Source organism: Pelodiscus sinensis, chromosome 8 (genome assembly GCF_049634645.1).
Source record: "Pelodiscus sinensis isolate JC-2024 chromosome 8, ASM4963464v1, whole genome shotgun sequence".
Classification (NCBI taxonomy): domain Eukaryota; kingdom Metazoa; phylum Chordata; order Testudines; family Trionychidae; genus Pelodiscus; species Pelodiscus sinensis.
Window position 1 is genome coordinate 51,708,185 of NC_134718.1, and position 19,734 is coordinate 51,727,918.

At 41.5% G+C, this 19,734-nt stretch overlaps 1 long non-coding RNA gene across 1 annotated transcript in view; it reads left to right on the forward strand.

Annotated features, from left to right (window-relative positions):
* The first annotated feature begins 347 nt into the window (after window positions 1–347).
* Window positions 348–19,734, forward strand: part of LOC142830509 (uncharacterized) — a 35,173-nt gene continuing 15,786 nt past the window's right edge. The window contains exons 1-2 of the long non-coding RNA XR_012905806.1: window positions 348–538; window positions 8,385–8,549. This is a non-coding gene — a long non-coding RNA (uncharacterized LOC142830509). The remainder of the gene's footprint in view (window positions 539–8,384; window positions 8,550–19,734) is intronic.

Sequence of the window (19,734 nt, forward strand, 5' to 3'; positions counted from 1 at the left end):
GGTGGAGAGTTACATGGTAGTGCCTGGGGAGAAGTGGAGTGCAACTTGGACCTCCCAGTTAGGTCACCCATGTAGCAGGCTCTTAACTGCTTCAGAAATGTCTATGTGTTTAATTTTAAAAGTTCAAACAGCCCATGTCTGAGATGTGATCTAAATGTATGTATGCGAGAAAGAGCATACAAAGGAGTGATGTCTAAACTTTGTAGGATCTGTGGTTGTTTAACTAGAGGAACCCAAAGGAATGCCAAGACAATAGCGCAGAATTTCAAAACGGGAGCATTCTGAAATATTTCTACTGGAAATATCAGTAAAGAATACTCTGAAAATGTGCATAGAAAATTAAATTTTCCTCTGGAGATTTGATGAGCCAAATCTGGAAGCTAACTGCAACATTTGAAGTGTGAAACATATGGCTTTTAAACTTAGTTTACGTGGGAATCTTCATATAATGTTAACTATAGAGTTGCTACCAATATCTCTTTAGGAAGGAGTGAGGAATAAGAGGATGGATTCATCAGATGGTCAGTTGAATTCTCTGGTAAGAAAAACTAACTCTTATTAAGAAGTAATATTATTTATCAATTGTGACTCTGAATGTATCTTACTATATTTTTGAAAGGCCCAAGGAATAGCGAAGTGAAGAGGGAATGACAGATGCACCTTTGGGTAAGAGACAAATTGAAAAGGAAAAAAATTAAAATCCAGACATTTAAAAATATGCAGTCTCTTAGGGGAAGATATACATATCCTGTCCCATCAAAATATATAGACAGTTTCTAAAGTATGGGGATCCGCCCTAGGGCATTTTCCTGCTATGGTAAAGGCATGCTTTTTTGAGCAGCAACATGGGATTCCAGAGAGCTGAACTCTATTTTGAGGTATGCAAGTCACTTCCTTTTCTGTGCCTATTTCCTTTATACCAGAGATATTCCCTGCCTTTACTAGCTTGGGTATGTCTACACTGGTACCCTAGGTACACCTCGTTCCACGAGGAGTAACGGTAGTTCGAATTAGAGAGCCTAATTCGAAATACTTACTCCATGCCGCGTGTAGCCGCGGGCACAGCGTCCGCACTAATGGGGATTTAAAAATGGCGGCGCCCGGCAAGATGCAAATGAAGCCCGGGATATTTAAATCCCGGGCTTCATTTGCAACTTCGAATGCCTACATTAGCCACCCTAGTTCGAACTAGGGTGGCAGTGTAGACATACCCTTGTAGTCTAAAGAGATATGACAAAGTGTGTGTACAGTATCTAGCAAAATGAGACCTTGCATTGGTTTGGGCATATTAGGTGCTACCATAATGCACAATAAGCAACATCTTGTCAGATAAATTCAAAATAAAAAACATGTCTATCTAAGCAAAAGGAGAGTAAAGGAGAGTATATTATGAGAACAGACTGGGGAACTCTCAGCATGTGTAGTGACTGCCCAAGAAAGCCCTGCATCAGACCAGGTTTCGGGGGCATATATTCCTTGTAGCTTTTATTTGCTCTTTTGATTGAGAAATATTTGGTCTGTGCAAAAATAAACTGGTTTGATAATGAAAATATAGATGGTCCTCAGACAGCCTGGAATTTAATGACCATGATTTCTGCTGTGGGCTGTTTGAGAGTTCCTAACATGTCATGTAGCACAGTCACACTTATGCAGTGAACAAAAGTGCATGTGAAGACTCTCAAGGAGGAAGAGTAACTTTCTGACACCAGACTTGAAAGAGAATCCTCTGAACTGTCATTCATGCTTAAATTTGACACTTTATGCCTAGGTCTCAACAAAGCCGCTAATTATCTTATCCATTACAAAGATAGCTTCCCCAATTATCACCTCTAATATAATCAACTCACAGACATTTACCTCCTCCCCTCATCCCCCCTCTGTTCTGAAATTTGATTGTCCTTTTCATATGTGTTCATTTTTTTGATTGCATCCTTTGGTATTTTTGGTCATGCCAATTTTCTTCCACTATTTGATCTGAGAAAGTGGGTCTGGCCCACAAAAGCTCATCACCTAATAAACCATTTTGTTAGTCTTTAAAGTGCTACACAGTCCTGTTTTTTGTTTCAGTTAGACCAGACTAACATGGCTACATTTCTATTACTTTTCTGAGACTCTGGCACTTCTCGAACAAATGGAAACTGACCTCCAGAAAGGCACATCATCCACTCCTACAAGACTCCAGATGACTTAAAACACTCTAAGGCAGGGGTTGGCACTATAATGACAGTGGTTTGCCAGGGCTAGCCTCTGGCAGGCTGTTGCCACTTTATTTACCTGCACCTCTGCAGGTATCAGCAATTGCAGCTCCCGTTGGGCATGGATTGTCATTCCTGGCCAATGAGAGCTGCGGGAAGTGGCATGGACTGGGACACTGTTTTCCACAGCTCCAATTGGCTGGGAATGGTGATCTGCAGCAAATGGGATCTGCACTCAATGGTACCTGCAAAAGTGCAGGTAAATATAGTGATGGCAGCTGCCAAGTTGCTAACACTGGTGAACCAGAACCGGCTCATAGGCTATTATTTTTCCACCCTTGCTCTAAGGTCAATGATATTAGAGCCTGCTGAGAGATCTAATGAAACCAGCATGGATATTGTCTGAATTCATTACCATACTAAACCATAACTAAAACCAGACAGGTGGGAATTTAGGAGGACATAGATAAGTGAGGAGAGCTTATAGGGACGCAAGGAGCAAGGAGGAGGTGGAGGGTGGCCATGCTGGGCCCTTCTTCCTGGCCGGCTTCTTCTTCAGCAACATCAACAAGGTGGAGCAGCTGGAGGAGGAGAGCATCTTGGACAAGGGTAGGTTAAGATTACAGAGGCTACTGTTGATTGCTCTGACATTAATGAGCTGGCTGAAGATGAGAGTCACAGATACAGGCAGGCAATGGGCACCCTGCAGTCAATTTGAAGACCAGATGGAAATGAGGATGATTATGATGCATACTGTGAAGAAGTAAAACCCCTTAAATTCCACTATAGCTCAGCCACAGCGCGTGTCAGGGAAGCCTACCTTAGTAGCAGAATTATGGTTCAGAATCACAATTTTCATTTTTCCAAATGAAGGTAACTTTGAAAACCAGAACTGCCTCCTTCCCAAAGCTGCAGACAGCCTGAAAGAATTGTTCAAAGAAGTGTCAGTTGCTGCATTCACCTCAATAAATAATTAATGCTGACAGCTCAATATCACAATTCAAACATTGATGTGTCGCTACTGGTCATCTTAGCAGAACAACAAACATTTATTGCACAATCCCAAACTGACTCCCTCACTCCCCTGGTGCCAGACGCCACAAATGTACCCTATTCAGCTACCAGAACGTCTAGCTGTCTACCCCCTCCCACCTAACAATACCTATGGTGCAATAAAGCATTCCTAACAGTGAAAATCTGTGACACGCTAAAAAGCATAACACATTTAATATGGTAAATTATACAAAACCACTGTAATTCTTATACTATTCACAGTATATTTAATCATTTATGAACCCTGACTCTGCTCTGAGTGGCACTGGAGGCTGAGTTGGCTTCAGCTGCCTTCAGCGTGTGGTGGAGGTGGGAGAGTGTAAAAACTGCATAGAATTAACTTTGTCCTTTTTGCGAGTGGAGCTCAGCTGGCCTTGGGGGACTAGCCAAAAGCTGCTCTTTTCAAGAATGAAATGTGTCAGGTATAATGCAGTCACTACATATTTTCATGTTCTTTGGTTTAGAAAAGTAAGGAATGGATGCAAAGGTGCAGTGTCATAGAGTCGGAACAGATATTTGTTTAACAAAAGATCACTTTCAGCTGAGTTGTGATTTTAAGATTGCCCTGGTTGCACTCTCTTCTGTCAGAAATTCAAAGCCATTTGTTAACCAGCTGGTGGCAGTGTTTTCATTAGAAACAGATAAAATATATTATTTTCATTTTTTCTCAAAATCCACTCAATCAGAGATATTAAAGTGGCAGCATCATAGTTGCTAGGTTTCTCCTGTGGAAATTGTAAGAACATCCTTATGAAAAATAAAAGTATTCATTCAATGCTGAGGAACCTTCAGCTTTTAATAGTTATATAATGCAAGGAAAGAAAAGATGTGGCTTTATTTCTTTTCAAGCTTGAATGTTGTTTATGAAGACTGAATGCTGATTTGTTAGAAGACTTTCTTTTCCTATGTAAGTTTAGATTCTGAACACAGATGTTAAGAACAAGATTAAAGTGTAATAGATATAATATTGTTTTCTGTCCATTACTATGCATTGTGTTTTGCAAGAAACAGTGAGAAAGAGAAAGCCCTTCTCGAAAGGGAGAGAACTGTAACATTTTCTTCCTGTCACAATACATTCAACAATGGCATTTTACCATCACTATTCTGCCTCTTAATTTAAATACAATCAGAGCCATAGCAATAGAGAGGGGGAAGTAGGAGATGCCTGAGCTATATTTATGCTATAAACTAAAAAAAAGCTATACAATTACTCAGCAAATCTCACACAAAATACAGACATTTCTGCCTGGAAATGGAATCTTAATGAAAAACCTGCTCTAAGGTACCAATAATACCAAGATAACCATGCCATATTTATTGACTTTTTATCCTGAAATTATACTGCACTCCTGCTGACAACTATCAGAAATACTAAGTGATAGGTGAAAGATACGCTGACCTCTCTATTTGAGAAAACACATTATACTCCTACTGTGAAATATCAAATATGTGATAGCCATGCCATCTGCACTATCTCCACCTGGTAACAGCATCTGATTTCTGCACAAATGTACCCAACATTAATGTCTATTTTTGTCAGACACATGTACCTATGTCTAGGAATTACATCACATTATAACTAAGAAATAAAAAATCACCTGTACCATCACTATTAAATTGTATTCAGTGACTTGGTCTTTGATTCAACAAAGTATTTAACTTGGTGTGTGTGTGTGTGCGTGCATGCATGTGAAAGCACATGAAGAACACATGAAGGGTATGTCTAGACTACATGGCTTCATCAACAGAGCCATGTAGATGAGTTTACTAGACATAACAAAAACGTGAAATGAGGCTTACCGGAGCGGTCAACAAAGGCTTCCCTTGTTGACCGTGGCACGTCTAGACTGCCTGCTGTGCCGATCAGCTGATCGTTGGCACAGAGCGGTGGCCATTTTGATGTAAATGAAGTGGCGATTATTTAAATTATTTAAATCGCCACTTCATTTTGCTATGTCTAGTAAACTCATCCACATGGCTCTGTCAATGGAGCCATGTAGTCTAGACATAACCGAAGAGTGGGAAGGCAATCTTGCCTAGTGTATAAATTTCTGCACCAACAGCCAGGAGGCTAGCTCTGCCACTGGTCTGCTTGTGAATTTGCAAAGTAAAACTTTATCTCTCTGTATCTTCATTTTCCCTTTTGCTCATTTTCTGCTTTGTCTGATAAGATGGAAATTATTCAGGTTTGAGACTGCTTCTTTCTCTATGCATGTACAGCACTTAACACAATGGTACCCTGATCTCAGATAGCTCTGTTAAGTTTTACTGTAATACAATAAATAATAATAAATATTTCATTGACTTTAGATCTATTTGCATACTTTAAGTTAGACAGGTGCTTAAGTGCTTTGCTGGATGAGGGCCTAAGTCTCCTTCTGATGATGAGATGGTCATTAGATTTTGTGCTGGGCTTGCTTTTGATGGGCTTTCATTCTAGCATTCAGATGAATTAGAAATTCCCGTTCCATGGGAAATTCTGAAATTTTAAAGATAAAAGTTCTGAAATAGAAAAATGAAATTTTGAAATGGCTTCCAGAATACAAATTCAGGCACTCCATTTTGAAAGTCAAAACAATATTTCATATTGACCTTCCCCAAGCTACCCATGCAAGGACACATGCAACTTGGGGATTCGGGGCTTCCAGATTGCTGAGATATGGGTTTGAGAGCAAGGACTCCTTGGCTTCAAGCTCTTGGATCACTTATAGATCACCAGACTGGCTATCAAGGCACAGAATGAGTGAGCTGGTAGAAAACCAGGAAGAATTTCTGATGATAAAAATCACAGATGTTTTCTGACTAACTCTATTTTATTTCTTTGGGCCACTTGCAATGCTGGAGAAGTGGACAACTTCTGAATAATGAATAAGTCAGAGATGGTGAGTGGGCAAACTGAGTGTTCTTCCGTCATCTCAGTGGGCCTCAATATTGTCATAACCAAGATGGTCTCCCTGGATAGAGTAGTTTTGCTAATTGCATTTGCGTACTTAGAAATTTGTGTGGTGTGCCAATTGAACTCTACCAGCACTTTGACTGGATGCAGAGGGACTACACGGCTCACAGTCAATGTTGTGTGCAATCAGCACTTACCTCATTTTGTGTGCCCTTGCTTTACATGCATGGCAGTTCCTGGTGGGGAAAAAACAACGCGGACAGAAACCAGAAGAATCTCCCAACCCTGTGTGTAGGCAACAGTAAAAAAAAAGTCCCATGGCCCACACATAGAATCCCAATGGGCTGCATGGGATCTGTGGACCACAGATCACCCATCAGTGGTATAAGCACTTACATTAATAATCTGCCTGCAAAATCAAACTATTCCATGAACTTTATTACATGAATCATTTCTAGAGCAAAGAAAATACTTAAAATAGGTTTCAGTGAATACATGCTGAAGTTGTTACATACATTTGCTCCAGGAATCCTCATTTCCCATGTATGTTCTCTTTCTATGTCTATTCCCATAAACCAGTTGGATGAGCATATAGGTTCAAAGTCATATGCAGGAACATTTGTGGAAATTTGTAGTAGGGTGTACCCATCTATTTTGAGCACCTCGGTGGCCAACTGAATGTGCTTACACTCTTTCTCTCTCAGTTTTTACCTGCCCTTGGATAGAACAGTATCCCAGGGCTCTTTTCTGGTGACAATGTCTTTACCATTTAGCGCTCTCTAGTTGTAGCTTTTCAGCTGGGCCATTAAGTTCAGTTCTCTCTCTGGGGTGCCATCATTTCCAAGCTACTTCCCATTAATGGCTAATGGGAGGTGGGGAGAACCAGGCCCACCCACTACTCCAGGTCTCAGCCCAGGGACCCTGTAGTTAGCAGTCATGTGATATGTCCCTTTAACTATGTCACACAACTTCTCTAATTCCCTAGGCCATTTTCCCTCAGCCCTACTGCCTTCACTCTTACCTCAGGGCCTTGTTCTACTGGAGTCCAAGCAACCAGCTCAGGGCTACTTCTCACCCTTACCTCCTTCTGACAGTGCTGCCCTGTCCTGGGTTCTGCACTTCTGTCAGCCAGCCACACACCATCCATGCTGCTGCTGCTACAGCTACAGCAAGAAACTGACCTCCCATTGGTTCTGCAGCTCTTTTTATACTAGGCTGCTGGGTCCTGATTGGTTGTGTCCCACACAGACAATTCTAGGGAGCTTGGAGGACCCTCTCCACTGCCCTTTTTTGGGGCAGGGTATGGCAAGAGCCACAGTGCCTCCAGCAGGGGATGTCAGAGGGTCTGGCATGCTCCAATACAAAACCAAATTTAAAATTCACCATAAACATATTTCTATGTGGATTCTGTGGCCATGAACCTATTCAGGGGACATAAACCAAATCATGAGAGTTATTTGACCAGTCACAGTTAGCCAACACAACTTGAAATTTGCAGAGAGCTGTGTGCCAGTTAGTAAAGGTTTTTAAAACTGCAAATAATTGGTAAAATACTTTTGACTAAACAAATACATTTGCGGTAATAGTGATTTTCTTGCAAATATTCAGTAAGCCAGAAACAAGATTAAATTTGTTGCATTTGTTATTTTTTGTGAATTATTCACTGCGCTGTCTTAATTTCAATATTGATAAATCTCATTTTTTCTATGGCTGTGACTCTCCTTGCATAGTCATAAAGATGGAGCAGACCCAGTACTTTTTTTTTTTTGCTTTTACAGTCGATGTGTCTTGCTTTATCCATACTTGTTATCCATCTACAACAACATTTACCATGGCTTCCATTTAGCATCCAATATTTCACCTATATTGCAAACAAAAGTCCACAAATTCACGCCTACTTCTTCTCTCCTGAAGCATCTACTATAAGAGGAATACAAATATAAATATATGGGCTGATATCAACCAAATGGTGAATTTAAGTTATCATTACCACAGTTACTTTTATTCTGTAACTGAAGACATCTGAAAAGCAGTTGTTGACCTTTACTGTGTGGGAGTGGCTGTCTGTTTATATTAAAATTAGAGGTTCTGTCATTGCTGAATATTTGAAGTGAGTCATTCCTTAAGGATGAATTTTATCATGCAGTTCATCACATACATGAGAATATTTTGTGACATCATTGCTGCACATTATCAATATGAGATGACATGCACAGATGCAATTTTTGCTCCTCTTTTAGGTTCAGTCTCTACTCTAACAAAATACCTAGATGACATTGCTAGCTTGATGAATATTCAGCCCTGGGAAGAAGAAGAGTCATGTAGATGAGTAGACCACATAATCATGAGAAGTTTCTCTCTCTGCCTTCACATCCCACTTACTGAAGGGTGCTCATCCAAAGACAGTAAGTCAGTTTAATAATTTTGGCATCATCCTGACCTCTCTGTTTCTAAGGAAATCCAAGCATTGGATTCAGGAGTGTTTCATCCCCTGGTGATCATACAACAACATGAAGTCTGATTACTGTAATTTCCCATTAGAAAAGTTTTTCTGTCTCATGCCATTTGTACAGAATGTAGCTGCACTCTCAGGGTACGTCTACACTAGCCCCCTAGATCGATCTAGGGAGGCTAATAAGGGCAACCGGAATAAGGGCTCGATTTGCAATTCCGGTCACCCTCATTAGACTCCCTAGATCAATCTAGGGGGCTAGTGTAGACGTACCCTCAGTCTCAAGCCAGAACTATAATGATCATGCCACTTTTGCCCTGCATTTCTTTCCATGGAATGTCAGCTTTACTTTTCAATGCCACATTATCCCTTTCATAATGTAGGATCTACCTACACTGAAGGCCTCCTCAATGAATCTCTACCTAAAAGGTACTCAGACCATACACTGCTCACCTTAAATGGGAATTAAGACATGACCTAATGCCTATTTAGGGAATATTTTCAAAAATGCTTTGGAGAAGCATAACTCTCATTGGCTTTCAATGGGACTTATGCCCTAAACTCCCTTAGGAGCTTTTGAGATATTACCCTTCAACCCAAAATGTAAAACTTGCTTTGTGTTATTTACTTGTTCCTATTGCAGAAAAACAAGGGTCACCAAATGAAATTAATACATAGCAAATTTAGACTTAACAAAAGGAAAAACTTCTTCACACAACACGCAGTAAACCTGTGGAACTCCTTGCCAGAGACTGTTGTGAAGACCAGAGTTAAAAAAAGAGCTAGATAAATTAATGGAGGTTAGGTCCATTAAAGGCTATTAGCCAGGATGGGCAGGAATAGTGTCCTTAGCCTTTGTGTCAGAAAATGGGAATAGTCAAGAGAGTGTGGATAACTTAATGATTCCCTGTTCTGTTCATTCCCTCTGGGGCACCTGGCATTGACACTGTCAGAAGACAGGATACAGGGCTAGATGGACTTTTGCTCTAGCCAGTGTGGCCATTCTTATGTTCTTAGGCTCCCTTATTTAGTGTCTCCCTGCTTTTAAAAAAACCTGTCTCAATATTATTTTATCCCCAAAATGTCTTTTGGTCAGATGACCTTTTTGCTCCTATTTATTACCTTTCATACCCTTTCACTGGCTGCCTCCTTTTTTTCCCCAGCCCCATTTTACCGGGTCTATTTATTGATTTTACGGGACAGACTTTTAGGCTATAGCTTTTTAAAATGCATATGTATTTGTCTTTATTATGATGTGAAGCACCTTGAGCATTTTGCCAAGCTGGGGCAGAGGAGCAAAATGCTTTCTAAATACAATTATTTTGCTATTTTTTTTATAAAACCCACCACAATTCTACAAGAATATTCTCTCAAATATCACATTTGCATGATCGTTGTATAGCCAGAAGGGCATACAATTTAAAAACTGTAAAACATGTTAACTATTCACATTTGAATAGCCAACTGTAAAGGCTGTGTGATTTCCCAGCAGGAAATGGAGTGAGTTAATGCAATGCAGTTCTTTCCTGACATTGCAGGGTATTAAGCTAGAGGTGGCTAAAGGTGACTGGTGTATAGCTATGATTTTTGTGATAAATTTTTTCCAACACCCACTTCAAAAAATGTTTTCAAATATGAAGGGGAAAAAGAGTGGAAAAAAAAGATATCAGAGACCAAAAGTGAACAAAGTTGCCTCAAAATGTGCAGAAAATGTATTTCTGAGTCGGAGACTAAAATGTCTCAGTCATAAAATCATAAACCATCCATAATGCCATTCCAGCATTCAAAGGGGTAATATACATATATCAAGGCTGAGGTGCGATTAGCTTCCAAGTTTTTTAGGATGGCATTCGTCTTTATGTCAAAAATAATTATGGAATACTAACCTGCATCAACTTCAACCTAATGCAATGGCCTTCATAATTTAAAGAGCTAAGCTCTTGTTCATGAAAATAAAAATAAAAAATGTGAGCAATACTGATTTTTAGTATCTGGTAAAATTTTTAGTTGTAGGTATTCAGAACTAAAGAGGTTACCAAACATAGATATTGCTCAAAATTCTTGCTTCAGCCTTTTCATCTTTGTTTTCTTGTTTATAAACTTCTCTCTCAACACATTCCAGACACGTGTCCCTTTCCATTCTTATTTTCATTATTGTAGCAGCTAGGTGTCCCAGCTGACTTCAATTTTCCATTGTGTTAGGAACCATACAAACTCAGGCTATGTCCCCATTTGTTCGCTACCTTGGGTACTCGTCCATGTACTGCAGCATGCATGCCATGCCTGTGCTGAGTATCTACAAATGCTGAGCAGGGAACAGATCCATGCAGTAGTGCTCCCATTTCAGAGGGAGTATCCTAGAATCCAAGAGATGCTGTGGGAACCACCTTGCTGCGAATTGCTGGTACTGTATGCTGCCTTTATGCATTTGATGATGACAGCTCCTGCTTCACTGTCCCTTCTACCAAACTTCATGAGAGACATGGAGCAGGTCCAGGAAGAAAAGATTCTGCTCCTGCTTCTGCTTGCAGTGCAGTACTGAATATTGGATGGAATCAGTCCCAAGAGGTTTCAGATGATGAAGATAGCTGACCCAGAGAGGGAATGAAAATCGATTTGGATCCCATGTGTTGAGTGTCAGGATTAGTAGAATAGGCCCATCAGTTGACTACTGCATCTGATTCCAGAGAAGAAGTGTGGTGTAGTGGGACCACATCATCTTGGAACTCTGGCACCATGATCCTTGGTTGCAGAACTTCAGAATAAGGAAGCAGACCTTCTCTGACCTGTGCAAAGATCTTCTAGCATCAGACCACTTGATTTTAGAACCCCATACCAGTGTAAAAATTGGCAGACTATTGCCCTATGGAAGCTAACTGGTCATTTGCTGGGATTAGGAAATCAGCTCTTGGGGTGTGGGAATGGTGCACAGGGTTCCCAAGCTATCAATATTATGATCTCCCTAGAGGTGATTGCCACAACCCAAGTCCCTGAAAATATTGTAGGATTTCAGAAGACGAGGTTTCTCAACTGTGTGGAGACCCTCAGAGGAGCACACTTCCCCTGTGCTTTATCCACCTAACAGGGCCAGTAACTATATGAATTGAAAAGATTACCCGTATTGGTTCTCCAGTGCTTAGTGACCCACATGAACACTGAACATACTGAAAGGGTACATTGTGCCAGGGTGTATCACAGAGGGGAAGAAGGAACTTTATTCCCCTGAAATGGTATGATTATGTATGGTGTTTCTGTGCCACATTGATTTTGGTGGACTCCGCACACCCACTCCTATTGGGGTTCATGAAGCCATACCCCAGCATCTCTGACCCAAGTAAAAAGAGGATTAAACTACAGACTGAGCAGACACAGAACAGTAGTAGGATATACCTTTGGGCTCATTGAAAACCCATTGATTTTCCTTCTGGATCCATGTGAATACCACCATGGCCAATGCAGTTTGGATTATAGTGGCATACTGTGCTCTGCACAATGAATGTGAGGCTAAATCGGAATAGTTCCACAGTGCGTAAGTATACACCGGATCTGATTTTTCAAAGTCTGTACGGACAAACAGATCCCTCCCATATGCTCACAGCTCCTAGTTCTCAGCAGGCAAGAAACAATCCTCATGCTATGTGCTCATACATCGTGGAAGCCAGAATTTTGTGCACAACCAACAGAGCTGATTATAGCCTGAGTCTTTAAAGGTTAATAAGTGAATTGGTGCCATGTGACACTAATTTAATGAGATGAAAGAAATAGGATTCTATTCCTAGAATCAGACACCACAGAATTAAAACTAACGAGTTCAATATCCTGTAGGGAATCCTGGAGTATACAGCAAAGACACTCACATTGAGTGCAAAGCAAAGCCTTAGCCACTTTTATTAACACAATCAGTAAAGACAAGAAAGCTCCAACCCACTAGAACAAATTTCAATAATATAGAATTGGGGATATCTTAGGTATCATTCCTTGCATATGCTCAAATAATTATATACTCACACTCTTCCTTGAGTGTCTCGCAGTAAAAGACAAAGGACCTGACATTCCAGATGAGTCCTATGGTCTAGACCCCAATGCCTGAAGGTCAGTGGTAGATAATGACAATGAAGTTCTGAAGGTCAGTGATGGAAAAATTGCCTACTGCTTCCTTGGTGGTCTGGCTTATTACAGGATTAATATTCATTCAGATGCCCAGCCTCCCTTGTCACTGTCTAACTTCCTCACCTTCCTAACATTGGGGGCCATTTAGCCTATAGGTTAAGGAAGGAGTCATAGGCCTTGTATGCTAACCTGCTTAAGCCACTATCTTACAGGATAGAAGCCTTTAGGTTCCTTGCATTAGAGTTAATTAAAAAAAAATGCAAAGCTAGTTCAATGGCCTATAGGATGCTTCACTCATCCCTACTAATTGTGGATTCTGCAGAATGACTCAGTTCAGGGAGGGGATAGATGCCAGAGACTAGGAATGGTACAAAACATTTGAAATGGTCGCAGGGAGAATGAAATGCTCTGACTTCCTCATACAATCAAACAATTACCTTCTCACTCCCATGGCTAGGGAAGCCTAGAGACAAGCCACCAGACACCCCTCCTGCTTTCTGCACAGCTCCCAGTTAAACGGGACATAAACGATGGGAGAGGGCTGGAGGAGAGATGCCGAATGTTGGGTCTTTACATGAAGTGTAATGAAATTTTTCTTTCCCAGTCCAGGACTTTTCAAACCTGCTCCTTCTCCTCACTCCCTCTCCCCACTTCATACAGCCCATGGGCTAGTGCTGTCAGTGCTGGCCAAGAAACCCATAGCCACAAAGGCACAGTGATGGCTTATTAATAACCTGTTATAAGCTTATGTTTTACAGCATTTCAAGGGCTTTCATAAAATCATTGATTTACAGTTGTGTGTTCCTTTGGGACCATGAGGGGATGCAGTGGCTTTGTGGAGGGTGGTGGTGATGGGTCCAGGCTGAAGCATCCAGCACCAGAATATGAAGAGACATTGCCAGGGAGGGTTGGTCCATTGTAAAACTTTCCAGTGTTGGATTCTGGTTCCTGTAGTAGCTCTGGGTCCTCCGGGGGCTTCCTCAATCAGACTGGCAAAGTAGAGGTCAGAATCACATGCTCCTCCTCTGTGTCTCTGGGACTTACTCCGCTGTTTCCTCCAAGGTCCCGGCTACCTTCTTTATTTGCCCTCATTGGTATCCCAACATATGATGAAGCCAGCAGGGTTAGGGAGGGACATTTCAGGTGCCAAGCTCACAGCCCTAGAGAGTTCCCAGTTCAGCTCATCTCAGTGTGGACATGTGTTAAGTCTTCTCCTGGAACAATTATTGGAGTTCATCCAGAGACACTTTGGGTGTGTCTAGACTACAGGGTTTTGTCGACAGAAGTGGACTTTTGTCAACAAAACTATACCTGCGTCCACACTGCCTTTGAGTTATGTCGACATAACGTTGACAAAACTCAGCAGTTTTGTCGACGTATGTAAACCTCATTCTACGAGGAATAACGCCTTTTGTCGACAGAGTTCTGTCGATAGAAGGCACTATTGCATCTACACTGTCCTTTGCGTCCACACTGTTATGTGGACAAAGCGGCTTGCTTTGTCTACAGAACTGGATGTAGTCTAGACGCTCTTTGTCAACAGAAGCTTTGTCGACAGTATCTGTCGACAAAACTTCTGTTGACGAAACCCTGTAGTCTAGACATACCCTTCATGAGCTCCTCGAGTGGGACGGAAATGCTGAAGTGGTTGGAGCAGGTTGCTATAACTTCTGGAAAGAGGAGGGTGGTGTTCAGGGCCCTTTATGCTTTTGGGTAAGGATCAGGAAATGGCCTAGAAGGATGGTTGATATCCATGACCTGGTACGTGCTCATGTCCACATTTCACTGTAGAAAGGATATGGACCATGCCATAGCTGAGATATACATGTACCCACATCTCTCATGCATGTTAGTTTTCACACATGAGACTGTCCTTTGGAAATGTGCTTCAGCACTTCAGATGTGGCTCATCAGGGATATGGCACAACGATGCACGTATAACTTGTGTATGGTCACAGGTATAGAGGCCACCCAGTAGAAGACAGACCCTACTCTAAATAGCCTACAACTTGGCAAACAAAGGTTAATCTCCATTTTACACATGAGAAACAGAGGCACAGAGCTAGTAAGCAAATTGCCTAAGACTACACAAGAAGTTTGTGATAGAACTGGGAATTGGACATCCTAAATCTGAGTGCAGTGTCCTAACTACAAGATCATACTTCCGGGGATTCTATGCCATTTTAATGAACATTGACTGTTTTAGACATGGTCTCTCACGTGGTCAAGAGACACTTAGATGTCACTCTCAGATGTCACTCTGTCCTGTAATTTGCATGTAATTTGTAATTTTAATCAAAAGGAAGTAAGTTGAAGCTGATATGAAGCTGTTTATACCCGTGCTGCATTTGACTCAATATTTTTTCAGACTAGGCTTTAGAAACTGCAACATTTCTTCTTTATTTTAGAGACATCATGCCTTTGATGCTCTCTGTTGTTACATCCATCATGCAGGAAAAGTGACCCAATTTCTTTTTTTACATTATTATATTTGCATAGAATAGATTTGGAGCTTGATGCTAGGCTCTGTAGCACTGGTTTTAGGTCAATACAAAAACTGCTGTCACAAATAACATAATCAGACTCAGGCCCTCTGTTTCCAGCATATGACTTGATTTGTTGTACATGCTGGGGGTGAGAGTCACTTTTTATTTGTTATATTAAACTAGATTGTTTTTGGAAGGTCAGAGATTTCAAATGCAGGTCTCAGAAAAACAGCTTTATAAACATTCTAACATAGGAGTTCCCCTAACAACAATTGAGTCCATTTCCCTTTAGTAGTTTTGCTTACCTTAGTCATTCCCAAAAGCTGTAAGAGGCATTGCAACTGTCCATTTGTGTCTTTAATGAGGCAGCAAGTAAAATATAAAATTACACTAGGGTCACCAGTGTAAAAAGTCGGTATATACCAAGTTTCTGATACATTATTTTTGTAAATGTTGGTAGATCCTGATTTTTAATGGTAACCAATATATGAGTCTTGTATAGTCCTAATGAGGATGACTATATTTTTCTCTTCATGTTTTGTATAATGCATAATTCTTGTGTGAGTCAGAAGGAAATAAGACTATTGAAATGCAACATCTAAAATATAGTAAAGGTGTACTGTTGAAGGGGAAGATTCCAATATCCTTACTCCCAGGCCTGGTCTACATGAAAGGGGAAAGTTGACTTAAGGTACGCAACTCCAGCTATGTTAATTATGTAGCTGGAGTCAAAGTATCTTAAATAATGTTTTCAAGCTGTCCACACAGTGGGAGGTTGATTGGAGCAACCGCTTCTGTCAGCTTGCCTTACTGCTAGTGAGCAGCAGGGTTATTGGTGCTGACAGTGGCACCCTCTCATTTCAAATTAGTGGGACTTTACTAGACCCACTAGTTCAAACCCCTGAAGATTGACTTTGGCAGCGTTGATCTTCTGCATAGTGTAGACATGGCCATAGAGAGTAGCATCTTACTCTTGGAATGATTCCATTAACTTCATTTTGACTGTTCAAGGAGCAAGATACAACTCAACACGAGTAAGAGTTGTGTGAAGAATATTAGCATCTATATCATTAATAATATAGACTGAAATTAGGCAAAACTCCCACTGACTTCAGTGGGGCTAGGGTTTCACCCATAACACATTGCCTATCCTCATAGCACACTAAAAAATTATAATATAGTAAGACAAGTGACGTCCATGTAATACATATCATCATACTTGGTAATACCTATTTGAACACGAAGTCTGCGTATCAGTGAAATAAATATTTTCCTAGTAGCCTTGAATCATGTCAAGTGTAATAGCCCTCAATCATACAGCCCTATACATACTACAGATCGCAATAGCTATAAATGCACTATGGGATTACTGCCAAGATATTCAAACCAGAAGAAAAGAGTCAAAATTAGGGTATATCTGAGCAAATATTCAGGTAAGTAAACACTGATAAAAAACCTGTTTTTCCTTTTATGGGGTTTAATCCCATATGGCAGTTGTCCATTGATCTATACTGAGTGGTAGAAAGAGATACAGTATTTGAAGAATGTGCTGTGAGATAACTTGTACCATGTAATACACTCGATTTAATTCTGACAACTTAGTGGAGATAAATGCAGGTCATTTCATAACTAAAGTGTATAAACAACAATTTAATTACTGATCAGGAGGAGTGATTTGCATGGTTTGAATACTGACAAATATAAACTGGCATAGCCTACTGCATACAAAAGAGCAAAATGCATGCAATTCCTAACTGTAGCTGAGAAATACCTTGCAGTACTATCACATGTTTCTTTTTGTGGCACTGAATAATGCACTGCGCAAGGATCTGACAATAGCACATCGTACAGCATCCTGAGCTCAAAGCCACAGCTTTGCAGCAAAAGTTAGAGAGAGAGAGAGAGAGAGAGAGAGAGAGATTGTTAAAAAAAAAAACAGAAACCCTGGCTGGAATTTTTTAAAAGTATGTAAGTCACTTGGGAACACAAATTCCATTGTCTTTCAGCTGGAATTGTGCTGTGCTGTCACTTGCATCTACAGTGGAAGAGACCCGTAGCAGTGCTGTGGCTGACCCAAGTCATCTGACTTAGAGACAGAGTATGGGACTAAAAACTGCTATGTAAGTGCCCAGGCTCTGGAACAGGGCTGCCTAGAGGAGAGGGTAAAGAGGGCAGCTGCCTCCAGGCCTGGTGATTTAAAAGGGCCTGGCACTCCAGCCACTGCTGCTGTTGTGATAGTGGTGGGGATAGCCAGGAGCCCTGGACCTTTTAAATCATTGATGGAGCCTCATGCGTCATGGGCCAGGTGACACTGAAAGGCTAGCTAGGGGAGGCTAGCTCCAAAGCCACTCCCCTTCTGCCCAAAGCCCCACCCTTTACTAGAGCCCTGGACTCCCATCCCCACTTTGCCTAAGGCCGTTGGCCACCTTGCTCTGGAATCCTCCCACCTTGCAGAGTCCCAGCCTGTGGCAGAATGTCTACATAGCTATTTTACAACCCCACAGCCTGAGGCCTGCGAGCCTGAGGCAGCACGTCTGGGCCAGCTGTAGGTTTTTAACTGCTGTGTAGAGATACCCTCGGGCACTTTGGGGTATCTCACCCACAGATGGCAAGAAACATACAGCAAAAATCAGTTACATTTGTGTGCATCCAGGCAGGGGCATCAGGTTTATATCATATTGGTGGTACCCAGATTGGATTCAAGTCCTGCCCCTTCCTACCTGCCTACGGGTCAGGAGGGAGGACAGGCATGGAAAGGGTGTGTGGGACATGGGATTTTGGGGTGCAACACGCAGGCTGCCCCAGAGCTGGAATGGGAGGCCTGAGAGGAGGATTCCTCACAGCTCTCTCTCCTCCAACAGCAGTGAGCTTAGGGGGAGGGTCCCCCTCTCCTCCATCTCTTCCTTTCCCCCAGCGCAACACTCACTCAAATCCCCAAGGCTGCTGCTCAGGATGTTCAAGATAAGCCCCCCTGCCTCGCTCCCCTCAGAGTTGACTCAGAGATGCCTGCTGGGGAACAAGTGGAGGGGGAGGAGGAGAGAGGGGGGAGAGAGGGGGAGGGGCTGCCATGCCACTCCTTCCTTCCTCCTTTTGCAGGCACAGCATTCACGTCATCCTGCCTCCCGCACTGTTCCTTTGTAGCCAGCAGTCGCTGGCAAGGGAGCACAAAAGAAAGCTACAGGGGGTCAGTTGCCCAGTGTCCAGAGCAGAAAAAGGACACTCAGGGGAGGCACACAGGGATGGCAGGAGGGGTTGGGGTAGAGACCTGGTCCTGAACATTAGTGAAACTGGGCCCCCTGTGTTCTGAATTTGCTGGAGCCCAGGCACCCATAGCCCATACGGGTCGCTACCCCGGCATTCAGGGATAGTGTGTATTCATCATGTCCATAGATACATAAAATGCTCAGGAATGAGTCTAGTAAATCATCTAAACAGATATAGTGTCAACAATACAACCCTGCCCCAATTTAAAAAAAAAATCCTCTCCCCATTTAACTGCACTCATTGGTATCCTGATTAGAAAAATAGGCCTGAGTAACACAAAGGGAACAGAACGAGGCAAAGAATTTGCTCATAATGAAGGACAAAATCTTCTTTGACTGGCTAAAATTTGCTTATCCCATAAGTATTTCCTTAGCCCAATTATACCCTTTCTGTCCACATGCGTCAGCTACACTTATGTTCCCTTGTTTAAGGTTGCTGATAGTAAACAAAAGGCTTTTCTTGCTGCAATTAGAACAATACTGTGTTCAGCAAACAGGAAGTGGCCATAATTATACTATATCATCACTTCAAGCCAATTTTTCCATGCTTTCGTCAGTGGATATTAGAATATCTACTGTGCACCAAATGCTTAATAAAATAAATAAGCAGCACTCTGTCACATAACCACAGGTGACCAAAGCTTGTGAGATCACATAAATGGTATTTTATGTACAGATTCCATCCTTCAGTTTATACTTTGGTTTATTAAGGAACAGCATGACCCTGAGCAGAGCAGCAGTGTCTACAGAGCTCTGGGAGAGAATGGAAAGAGGCAGGGGGTGCAGACCATGTTCACATTCATCCTGCTAGCTGAGGGAAAAGGTCAAAAAATTTTGTTTCAGAAAATGGTGAAAGTAAAAGAGGGAAAAGCCACTTTAGACTTGATTCTGACAAGCATAAAGGAATTGGTTGTGAATCTGAAGGTGTGAGGCAATTTGGGTGAAAGGGATCATGAAATGATAGATGTAATGATTGTAAGGAAAGCGTGAACACAGCAGAATAAAGGAAAGGACTTTGAAAAAGCAGACTTGAACAAACTCAGAGAACTGGTAGGTAAGGGCCTATGAGAAATTATCAAAGAAATAAAAAAAATCAGGAAAGTTGTCAATTTCTCAGTGAGACAATACTATAAGCATAACTGCAAACTATCCCAAAGCAAAGGAAAGATAAGAGGAATATCTTTCCAATAGGAGTGCTTTAATGACCTTAAAATAAAAAAAGGAGTCAGACAAAACTTGGAAATACAGATGAATTACTGAAGAGGAACAACAAAAAATA